Source organism: Balaenoptera musculus, chromosome 14 (genome assembly GCF_009873245.2).
Source record: "Balaenoptera musculus isolate JJ_BM4_2016_0621 chromosome 14, mBalMus1.pri.v3, whole genome shotgun sequence".
Lineage (NCBI taxonomy): Eukaryota > Metazoa > Chordata > Mammalia > Artiodactyla > Balaenopteridae > Balaenoptera > Balaenoptera musculus.
This window is the reverse complement of record NC_045798.1, coordinates 2,176,073-2,203,551: the sequence shown is the minus strand read 5'-3', so window position 1 is coordinate 2,203,551 and position 27,479 is coordinate 2,176,073. Positions and strand designations below refer to the sequence as shown.

At 48.5% G+C, this 27,479-nt stretch overlaps 1 protein-coding gene and 1 long non-coding RNA gene across 2 annotated transcripts in view; both read right to left on the bottom strand.

Moving 5' to 3' along the window:
• RIMBP2 (RIMS binding protein 2) overlaps window positions 1-12,098 on the bottom strand; it is a 104,460-nt gene extending 92,362 nt beyond the window's left edge. Inside the window, exon 1 of the mRNA XM_036823586.1 lies at window positions 12,036-12,098. The gene's annotated coding sequence lies outside the window, so the exon portion shown is untranslated. The remainder of the gene's footprint in view (window positions 1-12,035) is intronic.
• LOC118880144 overlaps window positions 12,094-27,479 on the bottom strand; it is a 103,579-nt gene continuing 88,193 nt past the window's right edge. Inside the window, exons 2-3 of the long non-coding RNA XR_005016224.1 lie at window positions 20,530-20,619; window positions 12,094-12,158 (exon numbers count right to left, since the gene is read on the bottom strand). This is a non-coding gene — a long non-coding RNA (uncharacterized LOC118880144). The remainder of the gene's footprint in view (window positions 12,159-20,529; window positions 20,620-27,479) is intronic.

Genomic DNA, 27,479 nt, shown 5'->3' with positions numbered 1-27,479 from the left:
GGGTGGTGAGAGGTGAGGGAGAGGGACAGATCTGGGAACAAATGAGGTGATCGCCCTGCTGTGGGTTCGGTTCTGGACAGTTCTGGACAGCAGGGGTCCAACTGCTGTGGGTCCAAATGGATGTGTTGAAGCCCTCACTTGACTACATGTCTTGGTCACTAGATACGGACGTGACTCATTTTTAAATTATTGCATGAATGATCTGCTTCTGGTGAACATCACGGTTGTATGGCTAATGCTACAATGAAGATCTGGGGCACATAGTGGGAGCTTTATGTCTTCTGTACACTCCCAGAAGGGAGACTGTGGGAGAAGAGTATGCAGAAGCTAAATATGGACAGTTCCAGAACCCAGAAAGACTGTAGCAATTCACCTTCGGCCAGCATCATGTAAGCATGCCTGCTCCCCACTCCTCGCTGGCCCTGGGCACTGTCACTCCTAAGAGTTTCTTCATCTGATGAAGAGATCAGCATCTCGCTGTCGTTTTAATTTGCATTTTCCTGATGATCAGTGAAGCTGAACACTTTATATGCTTAGTAGCTCAGAATTTTGAAGGGCTGGGTGGGGATCCCAGCAGAGGACAAAGAACTGGGCTGCCTGCTGCACGGAGAAAATCGTCAACTCCATGGTGGGGTCAGAGGGGGGGGTCCGAGCCTCAGAATGAGATCTGGTCCCGTACTTTTGCTGGATGCAAAGAAGACACGTGTGTGTCCCATAGCACCAGCCGACGAACTGGCAGTGCCTCTTACCTAAATCTCTCCCCATGGAGACGAGCGGAGAATGAAGATCCAAAAGCAATACATTTCCTGTTTCTTGCCAGTCTCTGAACATCTAGATAAAGCTATCATCTGTTCGGATCAAGGGTTTTGCTGGAGATGGAGCCCTAAACGTTATTCTCATGTTCAGAGAACCCTGGAGGGTTTTATTGGCATTTGAGTATCAGCACATAGAGAATGAACTCCAAAACCTTAATTAAACCTGACAATGACCGCAGGCAGGTTTGTATTCGTAGGTATAAGGATGAATCTCCGTGCACAGATGCAAAGTAATGGGAGGGGAAGAGGGAAGGAGCTGGAGATAAGGGAAGATTGTCACCTCAAGAGTTACTTATTCATCCCAGATAATCAGTTGTTCATTAACACAAAATAAGCGTCAGATTATCTTCACTGAAATTGACTAATCTGTTGATTATGAGAACAAAATCTGGTCCAGAATACTTTTTCCCTTGTCTTTGAATCATAAACAATAATGGGTTAAGTTTAATTAATCAAAAATATTTTTACAGACCTGGGTCAGATTTCTACAATTTGCACTGCGTGCTGGTCAGATAACCGGAAAGGGGGCTGCAAAGGTTCCCTTGTAAACCTGCTGCCAGCATGGCCAGTCGACAAAGTGCTCAGGAATCCTTGAAGTCAAGGAAAAGGATGGTCCTGGTTAACTGATGGTTTTTTTAAAATTAAATGAAAGTCAGTGTTGAAATACCTCACTCCACGGTCTTAACTGGAGACGTCCAAATACTTAAATGATTTGGGGCTTCCCAGTGGTCAGTAGGGATGGGAGGGAATAACACACTCTCTCTCTCTCCAGGAACTTTTTTCCAAAAAAAGGTGACACTCACAGCTTCTGGGTGGATGTGAATTTGGGGGACGCTCTTCATCCCCACACAGAGCCGTCCAGCAGCTTCTCCATGACTGCAGTTCCCACTGAGCTCCAGGAACTGCCCTCAGGCCCAGGGAAGTGGGGGACAGCTCCCCGCTCTGCTGGTCTCTCTCTGCCTTCCCACCCCCCTCGGTTCCCCCGGTCCACGCCTCTCAAAATGGTCTCTGTGTTGAGCTCTCTTAAGTTAAACGCTTGGAGTGTGGCATCGTTCCCTGCCAGGATGCTAATGCTGTCCTAAAATAGAGACACACGTCTCTGTTGCATCTGACAAATAGAGCCATCTTTCGGGTCCTGAGCAAGAAGACACAGGGAAGAGAGGCAGGATGTGCTCCGATCATACACAAAAACCGGAGCTTCACAAGTTCCTTTTCCGTTTCACTGGAGCTGGTAAGAGGCTAAGGATCTAGAATATCCTAAATATCTGGCAACAGGAAATTTACATGAAAAACACTAGGCTTTTTTTTTTTTTTTTTTTTTTTTTTTTTGCAGAATCCTTGAGTCCGAGAAGCTGGAGGGAAAAATCGCTTGGTTTACTCCGTTTATCACAAGGTTAGACACTTGCGCCAATACCTAATCCAGGGCTTGCTGGGCTTGAAGGTGGGGAGCTCCGTGGGGGGACCCCCTTGCCAGACAGTCACCCAGCCTGGGCCAAGCAGAGGCTGGAAATCACCAACTCTCCTGCGGTTTGTCCTCTTGGAGAATCTCAGTCTCTGCCAGAAAGAGGCTGCACTTGACTTGTGGCTGCATTTTTACAGAAGCACTTGTAAGCCCCAAAGAAGTGATCCTTCTAGACAAGCTTCCTCGACCACAAGCCTTCACATGCTCCATTATTCTCCACGATGGCAGAAGGTGTTTGCAGTAACAGGCCATGTCAGTATCATGAGGTCTCTCGCTCACATGTTCACTCATTCACTCATTCATTCGTTTACTAATTTAATCAATCAATCAATATTTACCGAATGCCTTCTAGATGTCAGATTTTGTCCTACGCACTGAAACAAAGTCTCTCTCAAAGAGGTTACCTTTTGGTAGGAGAAAACAAACAATATACAAATAATTAAAACAAGCAAGATAAGTTTTCTTGGAAGAAAATGAATTGGAGGATGTGATAGCAACTTCCTATCACAGATAAGATGGTCAAGAAAGTCATTGCCAAGTAAGTGACATGAAAGCAAGACCTAATTAATGGACCCAGAGTCAGAAACACAAAGTGCTGAGGGAAACAGCCTTCCAGGTGGAAGAAGCAGTAAGTGCAAAGGTCCTGGGGTGGACACGAGTGCAGTAAGTTCCAGAAAGACAGGGATGGCCACTGTAGCCGGCTCCAGGCTGTAAGGCGTCATGGTAGGATGAGGGTTGAAGGATTACGTGGGGGCCAGAGAGCATAGGGTCCTACGGGAAAGAGTCTAGATGTTCATCTCTGTGCAGTAAGAAGCAATTGGTGGGGCAGTAAGCAGCAGGGACATGACGCAATTTCTGTTTTATCAAGGTGGCTGTGGCTCGACACCAGGGGATAGACCATCTGAGGAAGGGCATATATGCCTGAAGGCTTTGCAAAGCGGAGGGCTCACCTCTTGGCTATTGTAAGCAAGGCAGACTTGAGACTATACTACCTCCCTCTCTCATTCGTTCAGCCCACAAACATGTATTGTACGGTTTCTCTATGCCAGGCTGGGCACTGAGGATACAATGATAAGCAAAAAACATATGGAACTTGCCCACATTGTGCTTCTCCTGGAGGGTGACCAGGACAAAAGCAATCCAGAGAGCAGACACAGCAAGTGCAAAGGCTCTGCGGTGGCTGGAGCATCCCAGGAAAAGACCGGAAAAGAGGTAGTGTGTCTGAGAGTGAGGAGGAGGCTTGGCCTTCCACACCTTAAGTTATTTGTCTCCCTGGCCTCCTCTTCTAACTCTCTATCCCCCTTTTCATTCTATTTCTGCAACTCTGGCCTCTGCTCTGTTCCTCAGACATGGCAGGCACCAGCCCTCTGTCTCAACCCTTTGTATCTGCTGTTCCCTCTGCTGGAACATTCTTTCCCCAGACTTCTCACAACTGTCTTCTTGCCTTCACCCAGGTCTCCGTCCACATGTCACAAAATCAGTGAGACCTTCCCAACCACTGAATATAAAGTAGCACTTTCATCTTCATCACACTCTATCCCCTTGTGTTTGTCACCCCCTGATGCATACATCAATCTGTTTATCAACTCTCTGCCAGAAGCAACGACAGCACCTAGGAAGTGTTTGACACATATTAGGTGCTCAATAAATATCTGTTGCATGAATGTGTCTTTTTTTTTTTTTAATATTTATGTGGTTGCGCTGGGTCTTAGTTGTGGCGTGGGGACTCCTTAGTTGTGGCATGTAAACTCTTAGTTTCAGCATGCATGTGGGATCCAGTTCCCTGACCAGGGATCAAGCCTGGGCCCCCTGCATTGGGAGCACAGAGTCTTAACCACTGGACCATCAGGGAAGTCCTGAGTACGTCTTTACGTGTGGGTTTTCATCAGGGCTATTACACTGGAAGGTCTGCAGGAAACCAGTGTCTGAGGCATCTGGGACCCATTTCCTCTGAATATCACCATATCTGGTCCTACTTTTCTGGCTGTTCAAGTGCAAAGTTACTTGGCGGCCCCCCTAATAGAGCAAAAAAGGACACTGAAAAAAAAAATTAACATATCGATGTGCTGGTGCACTCCTGCTTTACATAACCCATTACAGACCTTAAGGCACACGTTGTCTTTTGCTAAATTGAATTATCAGTATGAAGACACGTGGCCCATCAGTGATATTTGGAAACAAGAAAGCCAACATGTGGACGTGATCAATGGAGTAATTAACAGCTCAGACAGATGCGTAATGCATGTTGGCCCAACTCCAGAGCTGTGTGACACCACATCAACGTAAAATGCACGCTCTTCGTTTACCGAATGGCATGTCCTCTCTGCCCCCATCACTCTGAGAACTTGGAAGAAGATGGTGTCAGGTACAAGGTAACACAATTTAGTTGACGACTGTGACCACCAGATGTTCAAAGGACAGGACGCTGTGGTTCACACTTTAACCCCAATGAATTGTTCCTGCCTTTCACGTCATCTGATAATTGAATGAAGCTGCTTCCTGAGGACTAGCGGGGTGGTCCCCAGCGTGAGGGACAGAGGTTCTCCTGCACCAAGGATCCCATGCTCGCGGTGCACCCCGTCTCCAACACGAGGTGGTTCCCTGACCCCCAATCCAAACCCCTAATGATCCGCGTCACAGCCAATGGCTCCATCCCTCACCCAAATACACTTCCGAACCCTTGGCATCATCCTTGGCCCTCCCCTGTCATACCCCACGGCCAATCCGTCAGCAAATCCTGTTGATTTCACCTTGAAAACATACGCAAACTTGACCGCTTCTCTCTCCCCTCTACGCCTACCTTGGGGGAAGCACCCACATCCCGTGTCTAGAGAATCCCTCCTAATCCACCTCCTTGCTTCCACCCCTCCTCCTCGCCTTCTTCTCTCGGTGCAGCAGTAACCCTCGGCAAATGAAAAGCAGACGCAATCCCTCAGCTCCCCAGCACCCCACCCCAGGAGCGTCGATCCCCTCCCCGCGTGTATCCACTGGCTTGGTAAGGGGACATCACATCTGTTCCTGCATCTCTTGAAACCAGGCCGGCCTGGAAGTTGCTTTGGCCGATGGGAGGGAGGGACTTGCACTCTTCCGGCCTCTGGTCCTCACGGGTCCTCCCACGCAGCACTCTCTTTCGTGGCCCCTTATGCCGCTATTAGAAGCCTTAGTTAGCCTGCTGGGGGCTGGAACAGCAGGGAACAAAGCCAGTCACCCCGACCCAAACCATCCGGCGTCAACCAATAGCCGGCCAACTGCGTGTTCAGCCAAGTCCAGCCAAGACGACAGCACCGCGCAGCCAAGCCACAGACTCGGGAACAGTACGAATCGTTCTTGTTTTGAGCCATGGGCTTTGGGGCGGTTTCTTATGCAGCAGTATTGTGACAAAGGTGTCTGACGACACTCAGAGCAGATTCCAAAACCCTTGGGATTCTACTTGGGCTCATAAGGTACTGCCAGACCTCACCCCAATCTCAGCGTCATTTCCACCCCCCGCCCCTCAGTCCCTGTTCACCAGCCACCTGGCTGACCCTCGGACACGTCAAACATCTACCCATCTCAGCTCCTTGCACTTTCCACCTGCCTGGTGCTCCTCCCCTGAATGTGGACAAGCCCCCTTCACCCCCTGCATTGAGAAGCACCCACTCTGCTCAGCTGATGTGTCTGAGAGAAGCCCCCTCCCAACCATTCTTTATTTTATTAAAGTGTACTTGATTTACAAGGTTGTGTTAATTTCTGCTGTACAGCACAGTGATTCAGTTATACATATATAGACCTTCTTTTTCATATTCTTTCCCTTTATGGTTTATCATAAGATATTAAATATAGTTTCCTGTGCTGTAGAGTAGGACCTTGTTGTTTCCAGCTACTTTTTTTTTTTTTAAGATTGATTGATTGATTGATTGATTGATTGATTGATTGCTATGTTGGGTCTTCATTTCTGTGCTAGGGCCTTCTCTAGTTGCGGCGAGTGGGGACCACTCTTCATCGCAGTGCGCGGGCCTCTCACTGTCGCGGCCTCTCTTGTTACGGAGCACAGGCTCCAGACGTGCAGGCTCAGTAGTTGTGGCTCACGGGCCTAGTTGCTCCGCGGCATGTGGGATCCTCCCAGACCAGGGCTCGAACCCGTGTCCCCTGCATTAGCAGGCAGATTCTGAACCACTGCGCCACCAGGGAAGCCCCCCAGCTACTTTTTAAAAGGGTCACTACATCACTTCCTACTGCCTCACCCTAATTTATTGTCCTTCAAAGCACTTATCACTGCCTGACATCATGTTACAAATGCATGTCTTTTTCTGCATGGACTCTTCTCATTGACTCTGTTTTGCTTATTACAACATTCCTGCTGCCGGGAACTGGGCCTGGTACACAGGCAGTGCTCAATCAACATGAATGAATGAATGAGTGAATGAATGAATGAATGGTCGTGTCATAAACACTTGTGGGCCAGGGACACCACGGTGTGTCCTGACTATGCAGACCCCTGTTGAGATGCACGGGTGCATCCCTTTCTCTTGGTGAGGACGCTGGGTGTGGGGTGATTCCCAACCAGGTGAGGTGGACAGGCGAAGGGGAACCTTCTTATCCCATCTTTGTTCAAACTCTGATGTTTTCCATCTCTTGGTATTTTTAATTCCGTAGAACAGGAATGGGTCCAGGAACATTACTTTTCCTATTCTTCAATTCCCACCACGAAGAACTCTTCTTGGGTTCTTCCTAGGTGTGGGAAATCTGGCTTTAATGATTCCTCCCAATTTTCCTTGCTAACAGCTCAGGAAAATGGCCTTTAGGTCTTCTTCCCCAAAGAAACCCCCGAAGAAAGACACACGGGAAAATTGCTCCTCAATTGCTATGAAGATGCTGCTGAAGACATCTTCTACTATATTGTTCTGCATCCTCCTCTAAGATATCATTCCGAGTAAGAAAATCACGTTTAGTCCTCCATGCTCATTTTCCTGGGGAAACAGTACGTTCCCTTCTCTTAGGGAGTGAGAATTATGTAATTGCCTATATTTCCTTTTATATCCAGGCTGCATGGAAACACAGGCCAAATTAGAATCTTAGAGTAACTGTGTCTAACCTCCAGGCTGGCATATTTGAATTCTCCTTTCTCTTTATCTGAATTTTTCACTTCTTCCATTCATATCATTTGAGCATGTTCTATTACATGTGACGGTTTCAGTGATTTGACGATATTCTTGGAAAGAAGCATGATAAAAACATATACACAGATAATGAATTCATCATTATTTTTAAAAGTATAAAAATCAGGACGAATTCACATCAGGTTAACTATTATTGGTTTGGTTCGTGCAGGGGGTATTATTCTCATTGGATTGTCTTAGAAAACAGCCCCAAATCCTGTCTTCTCTGTTTTACGAATAGTTTTTGTATTTTGAAGGAAAACAGACATTCCATTCACAATCTGGTAAAAACCAGTGACAGTGTGATTCTGCGGGCCACTCACCAGTCCCCATCCCAAACTAGCAGCTCAGCATTTTTGCTTCTCCCAGATGACGGTCAGGGTTCAGCCAGCCGTCCAGGCTTGGCGGCAGACACTCTGAGATTGGAATCCTGCACCACCCAACCTCCCCCTCACATGGCCCCCGAGCCTGGGCAAGTTCTCTTTGGTTCTCAGCAAATCAGGTTGATCGACACTGGTTTGGGGATCAAATTCCGTTCAAATCAATGACAACTAGAGACCATACATCACACTCCGGGAGTTCTGGGGATGTCCAGGCAACTTCTGGAAATGCAAGGTCATCATTTTACCCAAGTTTACAGAAACGACAGGATTTTCTAAGCCAAGTCAGCTGCATCTCCGCCCAGCATGGCAATCACCTCTTCCCTTCCCCATCGCCCACTGATGGGCTTTGCTGCTCAAGAAAAAAAGAAAGGCTAAGGTGGGGTGGGGAGGGATGGATTGGGAGTTTGGGGTTAGCAGATGCAAACGATTACACTTAGAATGGATAAACAACAAGGTCCTACTGTATAGCACAGGGAGCTATATTCAACATCCTGTGAAAAACCATAATGGAAAAGAATATGAGAAAGAATATGCGTATCGCTGAATCACTTTGCTGTATAGTAGAAATTAACACAGCATTGTAAATCAACTATACCTCAATAAAATAAATTTAAAATAAAATTAAAAAATAAAATACAACCATCAAATTGCAAAACAAAAAGAAGGGAGAAAAAAGAACGTTGATTTTGAAGAGCCCTTTTATTATTATGACCAAAATATCAGAAGAAGAACATGGAAATCGCTGTGCTTTCCATCGGTCCAAATTGAGGCAATGCTTATAAAACATGCAGTTACTCCGCCTGAGGGGGGTTCTTTGAAAGCAGCAAAGTTTGGCAGGTTCTGTCCAGGAGCCCAGGGATTTCAGCAACTGTAGTGGAATCATCACCTCCCCGACCTTTTCCCTCCTTGCTCTCAGCCCCAAAGGCTGTCAGTGCTGGGTGTGGGAAAGGGCAGATCACATAGGGTTTTGCAAATTTTCAAGACATGCGCTTTCCTTCAACTGCCACGGAATCAACCCCTTGCAAAGGACAGGCCTCTCCTAATCTCCGGGTCTTTTTTCTCTCCCTTTCTGCATAGAGCAAAAATCTTTTGAGAAAGAGCTCTGTTTGCTCCCAACAAGGCCCCTGCCCCAGGCCAGCCTGGTCGGGCGCATCCGGCGTTGCTGCCCTCCTGTGGGGGCCCCATCATCCAGTCACGCATTGAAATGGAGAAGAAGAGCTTTATGGAGAAGGTGCTCAGGGCCTGGCTTTGCTCCAGGAACAGAGCCAGGAAAGGGGCGGGGCAATGGGGGAGGATGGAGTCAGGGCGGGAAGGGAGGACAGGGGTCCCGAGAGGCGAGGGCAGCTGCACGCTGCAGGGCTGCGACCAGGGAGGGCGCCAGGCTTTGGGTAAGTGAGCTGGAGCTGGGCTGGCGGGTCCTGGGGATGGTTTGGGGATGGTGCTGGGACCTGACGTCGATTTGGACGGTACTGCTCTGGCCACCCTGTGAAGAACAGGCGAAAACAGCACAGTGGGAGGTGGTGACCAAGAGGAGGCGAGTGCCAGAACCCCGGCCCTGTGACGCTGTCACTTGTCCCTTGGGGCCCCTCACAGCCTCCATCCTCTCCCGCTCTTGCTGCTTTCCTGGTGACAAAGATGACCGTGTCTCCTGATGGCTGTTCACAGCCTGCCCATCAGCTACCCAATTCCACCCTCAGAAATGGGGCCAAAGGGACAAGCCCATCCACAGCCCACACTCTCCCCTCTGGACCACAGTCCAGCTCCCCAGACCCTGGAATTCCCCGTCTCAAAGTCCCCAAGCTCCCCCGCCAGCTCCTGCACAGGCCTCCTCCCTAGTCTGCCCCCCAGAAGGGCAGGTGACACCCCTGGGGTGTACCCCCTGGAGAGGGTGGGTAGCCGAGGAGAGGGCCGTTTGCAGGGCGCCATGGACAGAACCTGCACGTGAACTCGGGGTGTCTCCACGTGTGCAAGGCCCCGGTGATGAGGCTCGTCCCCAGGTCAGAAGGAAGGATGGCGGGCGCCCCGAGGCCAGTGCGAGCGCACGGCCCTTCACCCACTCCAGGCAGCAGGAGAGACTGGCCTGAAGCCCGGCAGGCAGGCAGGAGACAAAGATGGGAATTTCACGCCCTGAAATTATAAACGGGGCCTCCTCTACCCACAGGTAGCATCAGTGCTATTGGTCACCTCCTTCAAATACTCTAGGGTAGGGCAGGCTGAATAATGTTGCCCAAAGATGTCCACCTCCCAGTCCCTGGGGCCTGTGACTACGTCCCCTTACACGACAAAGGGACCCTGCAGATGTGATTAAGTTAAGGACGTTGAGATGTGGAAATCATCCAAGTGGACGCAGCGTAATCACAGGGTCCTTATAAGAGGGAGGCAGGAGGTCAGAGAGGAGAGAGGATGTTAATTGCTGGCTCTGCAATTAGCATCTTCTAATAAGAGGGAGGGGCTGGGAGCAGCCGCCAGGAGGTGGGGAAGGCAGGGAAGGGTCCCCCCAAACCCTTCCGAAAGGCAGGCAGCTCTGCTGACCTTGATTTTAGGCCTGTGTGACTCATTTTGGATCTGACCTCCTGAACTATAAGAGAATACATTTGTTTTATTTCACGTTGGGACAATTTGTTACAGCAACAATAACAAACTAATTCACAGAGCTTCTCACCCTCGGTGCCAATCACATTTTGGGCCACTTATTTCTTTGCCGTGGAGGTGGTCCTGTGCATCGTAGGAGACTTAACAATATCCCCGGCCTCTGCCCACGCGATGCTAATAGCCCGCTCCCCGGTCCCAGCCAACAAAAATGTCTCCAGATTGTCAAATAGCTCCTGGGGGCATAGTCACGTACACTGTCCTTCATGCTGACTTTACTCCAATAGACCCTCAGCAAAGCCCCCGGGTGCACCCTGGATTCCCAACCCATCCGCCACTGAATTCACCAAACCCTGACTTTCCCAATCTTTACAGGTAGAGAGTTGAATGAAGCACGGTTTGTGCCTCAGAGAACTTGCAGTCAGTGGTCGAGGCAGCTGCTGAAATGAATAATTACATGGTGGTATCTCTTTCCTTTACGGGCTATGTTCTAAACTCAGAGCAAATGGTAAAAAGCAGCATGGTCAGGGTTAGCCTTGGCCTTTCCTCCAGAGAGTGTCAGGTGGACACACGGGGGCATCTTACATGCCACCAGCACTGGGTACAGATCTGCCACTTCCTGAGAGCCACATGAGGGGCGTGGTTCCCCTTCAGGGCCAGCAGTGAGAGAATAGGGCATCTTCACTCTTAAACTGAGATGTAATTCACATACCATAACATTCACCCTTTTAAAGTGTACATTTCAGAGGTGTTGGTACATTCACAAGGTTGTGTAATCATCACACTAATTCCAGAACATTTTCATCACCCCGAGAAGAAACCCCGTATCTATTTCTCACCTCACCCTAGTCCCCACCAACCACTGATCTGCGTCCCTTCAGAGTTCTAGAAATTTCCCCCAAATAAGGTATAGATGGAGTTAAAATCACTTCCTGATGCAGGAGGGTAGGTGGGTGCAGCATAGCGATCTGTTCCATGCGTGCGAAATACAAAGGCTTAATCTAGGTACTAGATTGTAGGACTGCAGGTGATGATTATTTTATTCTTTTATGTTTAAATTTTTTTTCCCACTATGAGAATCCAATAAAATGTTAACACGCAAAAAAAAAAAAAAAGCCAAAGAATTCATTCAGCTTAACTCAGTAACATCAATAGCAAATCAACCCACCCATTAAATATTGAAGGAGATCCCAGCTCATCAAGAATGCATAAAGCTATCCAATTACCTGCAACCTGATAAAGCAATTTTCTGACTTAGCTATTCTCTTTATGACAAAGGTCGTTAACCGTCTGAAGAACAGCTTAAAATTCATGAAGTTTGAAAAACCAAAGGTAGACACCTCTGGTCTTCAACATAAGCCCAATTTCCATTCCGGAGCACTGCCTACCATCTCTTGCTCAGCAGTGTTTAACATTCTAAGAAATGAAAATGCATAATAGGTTTTACAGGATCGCTTCCAGAAACATTCAAATTTTGTTATTTATTGCTTTGTATACCACAGAAAGGGTAAAAGCAGCGCCAAGAGCCCTTAATTTTGATGATTTTTGAAACTCAAAAGGAGTTTCAACCACATTCTGCTTTGGAATCCCGCAGCCCCTCCTCCCTCACGCTCACCCTCAGGAAAGCGGAAGTGGAAGCCCATCCTACCTTTAGGACCTGTTCTAGGTTCTCCAGCTTGGCTTGGAGCTGGTGTTTCTCCTTCACGGCCAAATCGCGTTCTCTGGTCACTATGGTGAGCGTGTGTTTAAGCCGAGCATACTCTGCTTTCACCTACAAGTAGCAAGGATGGAGAGAAGGGGCTGTTTACAACATGCATGGGAGCTGCGGTGGGTATTTGTCCCCAGCTGTCATCTGTCACCTCCCCTTTTTGGAGACTCTTCCCCTCCGTCATCCTCAGTCATGGACTTCATGGTGGGTCCACTCCTGCTGGGGTGAATACGTGGGACCAAAGGCTGGCCAATCAGCACACAGCCTCCCTCTTCATCCCGCCCATCCTCGCCACGGCCACAGTGATTGGCTCAGGACTGGGAATGTGACCCAGGTCTGGCCAATCAGTGTAATCCCATGCCCTGGATACGGTGATTGGTTGGGGCAGGGCACAGGACCCAGTCGCATCCACAGAGAATGAGATATTGGCCTTGTGTAGGAATCTGGGAAGAGACTCTCTCTTTTGCCCTCTGGACTTGGAAAGTTGAGGACAAAGGCTGGAGCTACAGTGCCATGTGCCATCATGAGGGAAGAACTCATCTGAGAATAGAGCCAAGAGATGCAGAGGGAGAAGCAGGGTCCTGATGACATCATTTGAGCACCTAGATCAAGCTGTGCCTGAAGCTAATGTTTTCCTTTCCTGTTACTTGGGCCAATAGATTCCCTTGGTTTGCTTGTACCAATTTGAATTGTCTTCTGTCCCTTTGAACTGAAAGTCCTAACAGACACAAAATGTTACCCGAATTGTCGAGCCATACTAATTTCTGTTGTCTAAAATTTTCACCCCTGTCTTAAAAGTGGACAAAAATGGCAACAAGCCTCCACATGGATTAGAATGATGGGTGTTCCAGTAACCTCAGAAATCATGTCCATCCTAAGCCCACAGTCCCCAGCACCACGTTTAGAACTTATCTGGGAGGCTCCACTAATTCTCAATCTCTCCTCTAGCTTCTTTGAAACAGATAAGGGCAGCCATTGATGAGAAAAGTTATCTGATTTATTTTCCTTTATTTTTCATTGTGCAGCATATTTTAACCCAGCCACAGGATTTTAATTTCTTTCCCTCCTCCCCAAACATTACAACATGAATTATGTCTTCAATAACAGACTGTCACAAAGTCATGTTTCTTTTAGCTACAGAAGTCCTGTTTCAAATGCTTTAGGTACAGAGTGTTCGTTTAACCTGACAATTTCTGTGGCATAGAAAGAAAGGAAGGCACCCACTTGGCATTCCTAAATGGAACAGGGTTACATGGAAGCTGTTATTAAGAGGTCATAGAGAGGTCTGATTCACAGAAGTATTTTCACGCCATTTTGCTACAGCATGATGCATCAGGCAATGAACGTGGGGAAAAATTCAAATGCTCCCGTGTGAAAATGTCATGACCTATAGGAATTAAGCAGTACCCACATTTGAACCTCAACACCAGGTTTGCTGAAAAGCCATCACTTCTCATGTTCTGGCTAATCAAGGAAACTAGACTTGGGACTAGTGTTCGAATACCCCAAGTCCAGTCTCATACAGTAGCCAGCATAAGCTCTCCGGAATAAAAATCAGATCTTGCTGCTTCCTGATTGAAACCTCCCGGGGCTGCCATGGAAATTAGAATAAAATCCAAACTCCTGATGTGGCCCCAAAGTCCTGTAGCATCTTGCCCACCCACCTCTCTGATCTGACCTGCAACCATTCACCATGCTCAGCCACCCTGGCCTCTTTTTGTCCCTTGAACAAGCCAAGCTTATTCCCGCCCCAGGGCCTTTGCACGTGCTCTTCCCATTGTGGCACATCCCTACCCAGCTCCCACTCCACCCCCCGTCTCTGCCAGTCTGGCTCCTTCTTATCAATTATGTCACTCCTCAGACAAGCCCTCGGGTACCAAAATCCTCCCCACCTGTCTGCCTCCTCTCCCCTCACTGCTTTGCCCTGCTTTATTTTCCACGGGCGTTTATCACTATGTGAAATTATCCTGTGAGCGATTTACATTTTTCTTGGGGTTTCTCCTCATTAGAATGTAAGCTCCGATGCGAAAGGAGTTTTCTTTTGCGATCCGATACCCTGTCGTCAGAGAGGAGAAGCAGAATGAACAGCCAAAGTCCACATAAGTCAGGTGTTTCCAAGAAACTCAGATTCACGCGTTGTAGGGAAGCCGCCAACTTGGGTTTCGGGCTCCGTTTGCTGACCTCATTTATTTCCGTACCTTTAGTTTTTATCCAGTCCCTTATAAGAGCACCGGGCAGTCAGGAATCACCCTCCCAAGGGCACTGACCAGGCCTTCGGCCAAGAATAGCCAATCCCCAACCTACAGACACACCACAACCCAGACGTGACTCTGGTAACTGGCTGGCAGGCACCAGACCTGCTCTCCCACAGGGATGTTGCCAACGGTGGTTAGGACAGACATCAGAGGGTCAGGCCCACCCATAAATCCCGCTTACCCCACGTGGAGCTAAAATGCTGTGCTTTTGTTGTGGGAAATACTGTGTTCATTGTATATAGTAACTTAAAGCAATACTGTTGAGGGAAAAAAACAAGCTTTATTTGTCTTGAAGACAACGCTTTAAAGGATAGCAGCTGTGGATGAGGAAGAATCTGCCTGCCGTGGACTTCTGGGCAACTAAAAGGCTCCGGAAGTCGTTGGCATTTGCACGTTAATTAGTCTAATACACTTCATCTCATGCCAAGATTGTGGTTTTGCATTTCTTTGACTTAAAATTTTCCATTGTGTCCCCTTTATGTTTATCGGAATGATCAAGGTCACTTCCCTGGTTTGCAACAATGGAAAGTCTGTTGGTAAGGAGACAAAAGGATTGATCTGGGGAGAGACTGAGGTAGGCTAAATAAAGACCCCACAAGGATGTCCACGTCCTAATCCTGGAGCCTGTGGATGTGACCTTGTATGGCAAAAATGACTGGGAAGGGGTGATTAAGATAAGGATCTTGAGATGGGGAGAGTGTCCTGGATTATCCTGGTGGGTCCAGTGTAGTAATGACAAGGGTCCTGATGAGAGGAAGGCGGAGAATCGGGTCAGAAAAGAGAGATTTTAAAGATGCTATACTGCCGGATTTGGACAGGGAGGAAGGGGCCATGAGCCAAGCAAGGAATGCGGGCACCTCTAGGAGCTGGAAAAGGTGAGAACACAATTCTCTCCTGGAGCCTCCAGAAGGAATGAGCCCTGCCGACACCTTGATTCTAGGACTTCTGACACTGACCAGTCTGGTTCCAGTGACTCCACAATTAAGAAAGGAAAAGAAAAAGAAAGCGTTGGAAACATGAGGTTAAATTAGTCTTGGAAATCTCAAAGACTAATCTCTCACATGAAAAAATACCTGTTTGTGAAAATCTCTGCTCTTTCCCAAGAAATGAAAATTCTCCACTGTCACTGGTCACGTCTCCCTCCAGCTCAGCTCCCTTAACTCGCCCACACCCATCTAAATGGCCCTTAGTAACGCTCCCCATTGCTTTTCGAGGTGTGTCATCTCTTTCCGGCAGGGACCCAGACTGAGATGCCGTGTGACCCCATTCTCCATGACAGGCCAGCGGGAATCTCTGGGGGACGATGACCCCACATGAACACGACGCTTTATAAGAAAGGTTGGGCTGCTCCAGCTGCAGCGAGGATGGGACCCTCAGCAACGTTGCGGTGACCACAAGAGCCGCGGTGACCGCAAGAGCCGCGGTGACCGCAAGAGCCGCGGTGACCGCAAGAGCCACGGTCCCCGCGGGACGGCGCTGCAGGGGAGCAGGAGCCCGTGTCCCCGTCCGTCTCCAGCAGGTGCCTCTGCCCTGGGCTCTGGAACTTCTAGTCGCATGAGAACAAGAATGCCCCCTGGGTGTTTACGTCACCCAGCCTGGGTCCCTGCTACCTGCAGCTGAAAGAACCGCAGCTGATTCTCGCAGAGAAGGGGGCTCTCTCTGATTTGGTAACAGCCGATCTTGTCTGGAAACAGGACCGAGGCTCCAAACAAAAAACACTCTAAATGTCAGCTCAACGGGCTGGTTGCAGCGCTGCAGTCTCAGGACCTCACTCCACTGCCCAGCCGGCCTTTCCAGCCCTGCCCGTCCCAGGAGCCTTGGAGGAGAGGCCCATCGGCTTACAAGTCCCTGGTCCCCGGCTGCCCAGTGTCCGGAGCTCAAAGCCGGTCACTTTCATGACCAGAGAACCCCATAGAGCCACACCTATGTCCTGGCACCTGGACTAGAACATTCTCCTGGGAACTCAGCCAGGTTATCTACTAAAGGAGAAAGAGGTCTCGGACTAGCAGAAAGGATGGAAAGAGATTTTCACTAAGACCTATAGACTCCCCTCCTCCACAAAAAAGAAAAAAAAGTTCTTAGATGCTCAAACTTAAAAGCCCAGACAATTCCTTCTAAGATGGAAAGCTAAGAACAGTGGACCCTTACAAGATTTTGTTTTTTAATAAAGGAAAAATAGATAATGATACTCAGGTGTGCCTGCTGGGCTTTTCCAGCCAAAGGTATGTGGCTCTACAAATCCCAAACGTCCACATGTGGCATCCGACAGATGCCCAGTTTTCTCAGTAATAAGATGAAGAAGAGGGAGAACCAGCTAGCGAGTGGCATGACCATTGTTCATACCAGTCATTTGTAACCGAACCCGGAATTCCAGCCAACCTCAGATTTCTGGCCAGCAGGTAAAAAGAGTTCACAGGTCATAGGTTCACAGGTCATGAACTTATTAACACCCCACACAGTACCTGGCTTCAGAACATGGGTACCACCGTGTCCTGCTTGCTGCCCGGGACCCTCCCACTGCACACAGACACAGCAGCGCATTCCTGACTCGGGCACCAGATCCAGCCACTCGACTCGTCTCTATATCAAAATACAGATTTCGGTGGCAGCCGCAGTAGCACCAGGTGGGAAAGTAGCTTAAAACACTTGGCAACAGTTACTCAATGAGAAAGTAGCCTGAATCTCCAGTTAGCTACCAGAACAGCTGCCCAGTTTGGGGGTGGGGAGCTTAATGGGCTCCTTTGAACCCAGGCAAGTAAGAAATTTGAAATCAGTTTAAAAAAAAAAAAATTTGGTTTGCAGGCTTCGAGGGCATTGACCCCATCCTTTGCACTGTGTCCTGCATTCCCAGCTCATTTGTGTCCTTCCACAGGGCTGCCTGCCCAGGGGAATTCAATGCAATATTCCAGATAGTCCAATATTCAATTTTGCACCTAAGAGGCAACCCCTTCTGGGCAGGCTTCAGGGAAGACACTGATTCTGCATCCCTTTGCCTCAATAATTAAGAGCTCTGATCATTAAATGTGCTTACTTAATCAAGGCGACTAAAAAGCAGACTGCAAATCCAAGCCCGAATCAGCTGGGGGAATTGGGAATTCCCAGACGTCTTCCAGAGAACCAGGAAGGTTCCTCGTGTTTCTACAGGTCACAGGGGTGGCCCCCCAGTGGATCTGGTGCTGTGGTTGAATGCTTTCAGCAGCAGCACAAACTGACCTGCCCCTGGTACATCCCCAAGTTACCCTGGGACACAGACGCTGGTCCCTGAGGGCAGTCTTTTTTTTTTTTTTAACATCTTTCTTGGAGTATAATTGCTTTACAATGGTGTGTTAGTTTCCGCTTTATAACAAAGTGAATCAGCTATACATATACATATAGCCCCATATCTCCTCCCTCTTGCGAGTCTTTTAATGCTGAAGGGAGCTCATTTTCTGAGCCTTGAAGCTTTGTTTAAAAGGCCACAGTGGGGCTTCCCTGGTAGCACAGTGGTTAGGAATCCGCCTGCCAATGCAGGGGACACGGGTTCGAGCCCTGGTCCGGGAAGATCCCACACGCCGCGGAGCAACTAAGCCCACGAGCCACAACTACTGAAGCCCACGCGCCTAGAGCCCGTGCTCCGCAACAAGAGAAGCCACTGCAGTGAGAAGCCTGCACACCGCAATGAAGAGTAGCCCCCGCTCGCGGCAACTAGAGAAGCCCACGCACAGCAACCAAGACCCAATGCAGCCAAAAATAAATAAATAAATAAATTTATAAAACGCCACAGTGTGGAGGCAGCAGGGGAACAAGTTTCAAATCTTAAAGTGAAAAAATAATGTCAGATTTGGTGAGAGTTCTATGGGAGCAGAGGTGCCCATCAGGGTAGCTAGAGAGCCAGGTCTGGGAATGAGATGGTGGTGGTACCCACCACCTGGGTCTGCTGTCACCAAGCAGGGACCACACTCCGGGTGTAGGAACCCAGCTTAGGAGCAGACAGACACGCACATGGAGTGATCTGAGCGAAAGAGAGAAAGCCAAAAAAAAAAAAAAAGGAAAAAAGAGAAAGAAAGAGAGAAAGCCATTCCAGGATCAACCCTTCCTCCGGCCAGCTCGCCCAGCCCTGTTGTCAGCCTGCCTCTGATGCCAGAAGCACCACCATTTTTTTTTCATCTTTGTTCCTGTTTAAATAAAAAGACTCTTGGGCTGAGAAGGTCACTAAGCCTCATTATGGATTCACACCTCAGTGTGAGTGAGTTTATCAGAGACTTTCCTGTTTGGAAGGAAAAAGGACAGAGGACACAGGGCCTGGCAGGAATAGGGGGCAAGGGGAGCTAAAGGGAGAGTTGGGGGTGTAGAAAAAACACATCTTTTTTTTAATCGTGGTAAAATATTCATGACGTAAAATTTAACGTGTTAATCATTTGTAAGTGTACAGCTCAGTGACATGAAGTACAGTCACATGGTTGTGCAATCATCACCACCAGAACTTTCTCATCTTCCCAAACTGAAACTCTGTCCCCATTGGACACCAACTCCCTCTCCCCCTCCCCCTCCTCCAGCCCCGGCACCCACCATCCTACTTTCAGTCTCTAGGCATCTGACTGCTCTAGGGACTTGATATAAGTGGAATCCTACAGGATTTGTCCTTCTGTGACGGGCTTTTTTCACTGAGCAAAATGTCCTCAAGGTTCACCCATGTTGCAGCACATTGTCAGAATTCCCTTCCTTTAAAGGCTGAGTAATAGTCCGTTGTATGTATATACCACCTTTTGTTATCCATTCATTTGTAGATGGACACGGGTGGCGTCCACATTTTGCCTATTGCGAATAATGCTGCTATGAACAGGAGTGGACAAATACTGCTTCTCAATCCTGCTTTTAATTCTTTTGGGTGTATCTCCAGGAGTGGAATTGCTGGTTCTTGGTGTGATTCCATTTTTAATTTGTTAAGGATCTACCATCCTGTTCTCCGTAGTCCCTGCACCATTTTACATTCCCACCAACACTTGCTATTTTCTGAAAAGCACAACTTTTGGGGGGGGAAAGAAAAAGAAAAAAAAAAAAGGCCAAACAGGAAGGCAGGAAAATAAGTGTGAAATCAAGAAAGCTCTGATTTTTATAGTAAACTGAAATATGCTTTGGAAAATCTGTGAAATTAGCGACTCCAAACCACCAACCAATCATTAACTAATATTTACTCTGAGCACCCACTCTGTGTCCTGTTATGTCAGGTGCTGAGGGTACAGGGATGAATATGAAGGCAAAGACCTCTGCTACCTGGGAGGTGACATTCTTACGGGGCGGGGGGGGGACAGACACACACATTAGTGAAGACACATGATCGACCAAGTAATAAGAGACACAAGAAGACGAAAGCCAGGTGAGGCCACATAGTTAAAAGGAGGAGGAGGGAGGGACGCAGAGTGGGAAGCAGGGAAGGTCTGGCTGAGGAGGTGACTCTTAGGCTGACATATGAAGGGCGAGAAGCTGACGGCCATTGGAAAGGAAGGGAGTAGAGCTCTAGGGAGGGAAAGTCACTGCACGCCCAGGCAGGCCTGGTGGGCAGAGGAGCAAAAAGAAGTTCAGGGTGGACAGAACTTCAGGGATCAAAGGGCGAGAGGCAGGTGACAAGGCCGAGCAAGATGGCGGCCATGGGGAAGGGTTGCATTCTTATTTTGGGAGGAAGTTTACTCAGAGGAGCAAACACCGTCTGGTGTGAATCACCAGATCACTCTTGATCCTGCCGGAAAATGACTGTAGGATGTCAGGAAGGGTGCTAAGCAGGCCACTTCAGCATCTGGGCCAGAGAACATGGCGGCCTGCATTGGTGGGACACAGTGGGCATGTGCTGTTGAGAGTGAGGAAAGGAAGAATCCAGGACCCCTCCCAGCGTCTCAGCCTGAGCAGCTGGGCGACGGCCAGTCACTGGGATGAGAAAACTAGGAGAGGCAATGGTTTGGGGATCGGACATGGGAAGTTTTGTCCTGGCCCTGATGTGACCGAATAGACGTCTAAGTAGGGATACCTAGCAGACAGCAAACGAGACATTTCCCAAGTGCTTCGTGCAGTGGCCACATGATGAAATATGAGAGGCGGGACCCACGGTCCCGGCCACCCTCCTTTGGGTGGACTGCAGTGAGTCACCCCTCTTCGCCTTCCCCAGCCCCCCTCCCGGTGACCTGTCAACAGTGGCCGTCGGTTACCTTGTCCAGCTGCCGGGCCCTTGCGGGAAGGCCTGCATGATGGGGTCTCAGGCGATGGTCTCCTTGGGCAGCATCCTTCAGCACATTTTCCTAGGACAAAAGGAAAGGGCATCGTGAGATGAAGCCCCAACTTCCACAGACACGTGGAACACAGTGGTGAAGGGTTCTGATTTGAAATTAGACCTGGGTTGGGTGTGATTCTGCGATTCACAAGACTTGTGGTGTTGGACCGGTTTCTTCTCTTCTTTCCGAGCCATGAGTTTCCTACTCTATAAAACGGGAGGAATGATACTTTACGATGATGTTACAAGCAGATGATAAAATAATATCTATAAAGCCTGTAGTGAAGTGTCCAGAAGATAATTCACATCCGATACATGGTGTGCTGACCTGCATTACACGTTTGTGTCCTAAAGAGGCAACAGAACTGTTCTCCAACTGGAGTTTATGTCACGCTTTGACCCGCCCCCTTTCCTCACAAACACTGCTCCAAACACATTGCCATAATAAACAATAGATAAGTGTCTTGCTCCAAAAGAAGATAAAAATCTACGAGGGGGCTTCCCTGGTGGCGCAGTGGTTGAGAATCTGCCTGCCAATGCAGGGGACACGGGTTCGAGCCCTGGTCTGGGAAGATCCCACATGCCGCGGAGCAACTGGGCCTGTGAGCCACAATTACTGAGCCTGCGCGTCTGGAGCCTAGGACTGTGGATGGCTGGAACACGTGTGGTGGTGGAACTCCCAGGACCCGCCAGACTGTGAGTCCAGAAATGGGCAGAGAGAATTAGGACCCCAATTTTTCTTGCTACGCAGGACTGGAAGTGTCCCACTTGAGGCTAGAGACCTGAGCAAAGGTCACCACCTGACCCGAGACTGAGGTCAAGTCCCCAACCCCCAAAGAAGGCTGCCCAGAGCTCTAGCTCACGTAAGGTAATTCCCTGGAGAGGCAGAGGGACCAGACCCCCTGGCTCAGTGATGTCACCTGTGCAGGAAATCTGAGCTACCAGTAATAAAACCTAATTCAAGACTGGGAGCATCCACAGGGTGGGATAGAACTACAAGGAAGTAAGACGGGGTGGGTGGGGATGAGCACAGAAAGAGATAGATTGGGGGTAAAAAATCTCCCATGAAAGGTGAGTCTGAAAATAGAAATTCCAAAACACAGAAGGAAAACTCACACTACTAAAGAGATTTAACAAAATCAGTAACCAGGGTGAATTCACTCCAGAAGAAATAAAAATGACAAAGCAATCTGACAATGACAGCAGTGAGCAAGTTGAGGATCCTCGCAAAGATAAAGGAAGGGATGACATCCATTCAAAAAGCATAAGGAAGGAGCAACAGGGACAATTAGTGGCCCACTGTGGAAGGTGACAGCAATGGCCACCAGTAGTCAGGTCTGCGGTTTTCTTGTTTGCTTGAAAACAAGTGTGTTCTCTGTTCACCTCCTAAGTGAGTTACTATCTGGGGAGCACCCATGTCTGAACTGACCTGGGAATCTCCTCTGCAATACTTCGAGAGCTCTGAATTTGGGCTCATTCACACTCACGATAGGAAAGGGGCAGGAATCACACGGTTTTGAACACCTCCCACAAGAAGAAAGGCTCCTCCTGGCTGTTTTCAGGTCCCGTATTTCAGTCAAGCCCCCTTCCCCTCGGCCACCATCATTACGATCTCCTCCTCTCCATGGCACCTCCCAGGTTTCCATGGTGATGAAGCACAAGGAAGCAATCTCCACACGCCTCACCCGTGGGGTCTGGTTCTGGAAAACAATGATCTCCAACCTATGGGAAAGTGCTTCCCTCCTCTGAGATGTCCCCAGCGGCATAAATTCATGGCTGTCTTTCTTAAGTCAAGCAATTACAGTGGAGTCCCCTGCCAGCTCCTTGAAGAACCTGGAGACATTCTGAGACGTCCCACGTGTGAGAACCACCAGTGATCATAGGGGTCGGTGCACTGATCTAGACACCTGACTCCTGACCTTGCAGGGCTTGGATGCCCCAAGGTGAGCTACGGTGGCCGTGTCTCAGGGAGTTTCAGGAGAAACTTTAAAGAGGGTCAGAATGTCAGTTCTGAGGTCAAACTGGCTAAATACAAACTCTAGCTCCTCTGTGTGTAAGTCCTGTGACCTCTGGCAGGTTGTCCGACATCTCTACGCTCTCTAAGACGGAAGGATGTAAAAGCGTCTACCCAAGCAGCCTTTGGGGGGATTAAACGAGATGGTTCTCGTAGAGCACCAAGCACTTCCCTGCGCACGATGGCAGCTCAAGCAGGGGTCCCCTTCCCCACTGGAGGCACCACTGTCACTGCTCACACCTTCCGCATTCTGCCATATCCACCCAGTCAGTTCCTACCATCACCTCCCTCGGCACCTCCCCTAGAGAAGTGGATTGCAAGAAGGGAACACCGGGAAGACAAGCAGTGCTGACTCCTTCATCCAGTTTTACGGTGGTTGTAGAAAAGTTACATTCATCTGTTTTATCTATATTCCATCTCAGTGATTCAAGGTCAGCTGCTTAACCTGATAAAATCAATCTTCGCAAGAAAAAAAGCCCAGGATCTAAATCCAGTCCAGGAAGCACCCATCCACAGTGTCACCAGGCAAAAGGGGGGACACGTGGCCATCGCTTCCCCAAATCAGTCCAAGCATGAATCCGCGATTGGGGTACAGCTTACTGTACTGGTTCCCCAACCGAGAGGAGCTAGAGCTGCTGAAAAGCAAACTCATCCCCAGACGAACAGTCCTCCACCCCACAGAAAACTCCTTAGCAGAAGGTAAAGCCCCTCTTACAGTGATGCTGAAAGAACCCATTCAGCAAGCAACACGTCCAGGTAAAAGCCCAAAGAAGGGTGAAGATGCCACTGAAGCCACACAGACTCTGATTTCTTTGCCAGATTATAGCATCTCATTTATCCAGACTTGTCGTTTACCCCTGAAAAAGCCCAGAGGTGGGCATGGGGCAGGGGACACATGTGGTCTCGCCCTCAGTGTTGCAGTGACAGCAGACATGGGTCCTCCCGCCCTTTGGAGTAACAGAGCACGGGTGCTCTTCAGGCATGCACGCATCTTGCATCGCTTGGGGGAAAATTCAGAAAAAGCCCAAGGCTCACGCTTCCAGTCCTATTCAGATGCTGAGAAGCAGCAAGACTTACCCTGGAAGCTTTCATCATTGACACCGTGCAGGACCAGAGCTGCCCACCCGGGGAAGCTGTCACCGCTCCAATTAAATCTAGCCCCTCTGGATTAATCAGTGCCACCAAAGCAGGGCTGCCAAGCAAGAGACGGAACACCTTACGTACTGGTCGCATGCTTGAGACCAGAAGGCCCCCCAAAGATGTGGGCTTTTGGTTGCAACACGACAAAATGAGACTCGCCAACAGGCGCGGGTGCACAAGCTATGACAATTCACAGGAGAAGGAGGAGGAGGAGGAGGATGGGGCGGACTTAATATAATCTGACACTCCTGCTGAGTAATGAGGTTTCTCACAGCCTGGGGTAAGGCGGCCGGACACACCAGCGCCCAGATCACAGGTGTGCACACACACCTCCCCGCTACAGTGTGATCTGTGCCACGCTGGCTTCCCCTGTGCTGGGGGTTTGACACTGTTGACTACTGACCACATCTGAGGGCCCAGGAATTGAATCTGACAGCCCACGCCCACCGCCTGGAGATGCAACGCCAGTGACTCATGCATCACTAGGACCGTGATAACCAAGAACTCTCCGAACACCAGCTGTACGAAATCACCCTTTAAGCTCCGTCTTCTCGACCTGAAATAACGATCGCTAAGAGAGAAAAACCAGCCTCTGGGTATCTGTTCACTTCTTCGGAAATGGTCCAGCTTTCCTGTCCTTGGGAGATTCTCAACATCGTGATGGGAGCAGACTGAGTCTTGGATACTTTACATTTAAAGCCATCCAAGTAAGAGGGTTTAGGATTCACCAGACAGTGGACGCATGAGACAGGGTCTACCCTGTAGGAATCAAAACACACAGTTTGTTAAATCTAGTTGTCTGCAACCACAGATAGAAAAGGGCACAGTCCTTATTTCCACTGTGTAGATGAACATTTGGAGGTGAGGACCAGCTCCCAGAAGGCTGACCAGAGAGCTCTGGTACTGAGTTGAGGACACCTGGCTTCACCAGTTACCCCTGAAGCCTGAGTCATGGGAGTGAGTGCGATCTGCCAGTGAGACTAAAGGGAGGACCCAGGACAGAGTGAGAGAAACACAGATATTAAAATGGGCAGAAGAAGAGGCTCCTGCAAAGGGCTGGGCAGGGGTGATGGGAAAAAAGGTGTGTGACGTCCTATAAGCTAAGGAAGCACAAACTTGAGGATGAGGGTCCACAGCATCAAATGCTGCCCAAGCCAGGTGAGGACCATAAGATAGACATGGTCTTAGTGGGTGCGGCATTGAAGACGTCCCCCATGACCTCAAGAGAGGTGCTGAGAGAGAACCCTCCTACACTCTTGATGGGAATGTAAACTGGTGCAGCCACTATGGAGAACACTGTGGAGGTTCCTCAAAAAACTAAAAATAGAGCTACCATATGGTCCAGCGATTCTATTCCTGGGCATATATCCGGAGAAAGCTCTAATTCAAAAAGATACATGCACTCCAGTGTTCATAGCAGCACTATTCACAATAGCCAAGACATGGAAGCAACCTAAATGTCCATCGACAGAGGAATGGATAAATAAGATGTGGCACATATATACAATGGAATATTACTCAGCCATAAATAGGATGAAATAATGCCATTTGCAGCTACATGGATGGACCTAGAAATGATCATACTAAGTGAAGTAAGTCAGACAGAGAAAGGCAAATATCATATGACAGCACTTATATGCGGACTCTATAAAAAAATGATACAAATGAACTTATTTACAAAACAGAAATAGACTTACAGACATAGAAAACAGACTTATGGTTACCAAAGGGGAAGGGGGGGGGAGTGATAAATTTGGAATTTGGGATTAGCAGTTACACACTACTATATAGGTAAAACAGATAAATAACAAGGATCTACTGTGTGGCACAGGGAACCATACCCAGTATCTTATAATAACCTATAGTGGAAAAGAATCTGTATATAAATATACATGCATAACTGAGTCACTTTGCTGTACACCTGAAACATTGTAGATCAACTCTACTTCAATAAAAAAATTAAAAGTTTTCAAAAAAAATAAAATAAAAATACAAAGACAGGTGCTGAGGATGGAATAGCAGAGGTCACCGTATGACAGACGGAAGAGGTCCAGAAACTGAGAGTCGGTAGCTCTTGGAAGAATACTGGGTTGAACAGGAGCAGCGAGACCAAGATGAGCCTCCGAGGGACGTGGGCGGCCGCGGGGAGGCGGAGGAGATGCAGGCTGTGGCAGCAGCAGTGGTAGGTGACAAAACCCAGTGGCTCCACCCTCCTCCTGCAGGTGAGTGGATGTCGGCGGGTGATGGAAACAGGGACACTCGCGGGAAATCCAGTGAAGGCTGCAGGTGGTGACGCTCACGCGAGCAGCAGGCCACACTGGGAAGGAGCGAGGGCAGGAGAGAAGCACAAAGCACTTGGGGGATGAGACCGCGTGAGGGGAGATGAACGCACATTCAATTACGTTGCCGCTGCAATGCACGGAGCTCCTACTCTGAGCCAGAAGCTGACCTAAGCTCGTTGCTTTCTTGTTTTTCTTTTTAAAAGCTCATCCAATTCTCACAACATCTCTGTGAGGTGGACACTACTATCCCCACTTGGTATACGAGGAAACTAAGGCACCAAGGGTTAAGTAACCTGAACAGGTAACCTCCACGTAGCAGGTGGGGCAGCTCCCGAGCATTGGACCACGCTGATCCCTGCACCCCCGTCGCCCCCAACTCTTTCTGAAGAGCAAGGTCCTGCAGCTTTCCTGGTCCTGGGAGCTGCCAATGGGCTCAGAAATGCCTCCAGCTGGGAGGAGTGGGTGTCCTGGGAGACCTGGCACAGCGTTCCTCAGGCTGGGGGCTGAAGATACAGTCTTGGGGGGTGGTCTATGAAAAGAAAATTTTGGTATTTTTTATTTCCATGAAATCTAAAAGGAATAAATGTAAGCATATCCCTTGCCTCCTTACCACTCTACTGAATTTCAGTGCCTGTGTGTGTGTGTGTGTGTGTGTGTGTGTGTGTGTGTATGTCTGCCCTGGCTTGAAGAATTACCATCTTGACTGCCCCAAGATGATGAAAAGATAACAAAGGCTAACGTAAATGGTGCTTTCATACCAAGTGCAAGCCACATGCCTTCACATGTGCTTAAGAATCAAAGATTTTGCAGAAGTTTGAAAGAGATCAACGGTAGGAATGTTGAATCAACTTTCAGGCAGCTGTCACCATCTGCCTAAGTAAAGTAAGTAAAGGGCACCATCTTTACTTACAGAGGAAAATTCAGTTTAAATAAAATAATATCATCCGACACATTAAATTACAATAAGTTTGAATTTTGAACTTTATTGGCGTCTCTCATTTGTTTCTTCCTAACCTGTTCACTTGTGTCGGCTGTATGGTTTAGAAAAGCTGTAAAAATTTTATAAACCAGTTTTATCACTGTGCACATGTAATTACATTATGAATTATAAATATATAATCATACTATGTTCAAATATAATAAAGACTATGTTGTTATAATGTGCAAGTCTAGTAGAATCATATTGTGTAAGAGTGATATAATTACCAATTATAATAATATACAGTAAAAATTATTAAAGTCAACACTGGGATGCGCTTGATAATATTTTTTCTTTCTGAAAAGTCTTCCTGAGTGGCTCTAGCCTAAAGGCATGGGCAGGGAGGATGGAGTAAGTGGAGGAGAGAAAGGAAAGGGGAGGAACAGGAGAGCATGGAGTGCCTGGGGTGAGAGAGCCAGAAGGAAAGGGGGAGGAACTTGCTTTGTTCCTGTCCAGGGTCCTGACCATGGCTG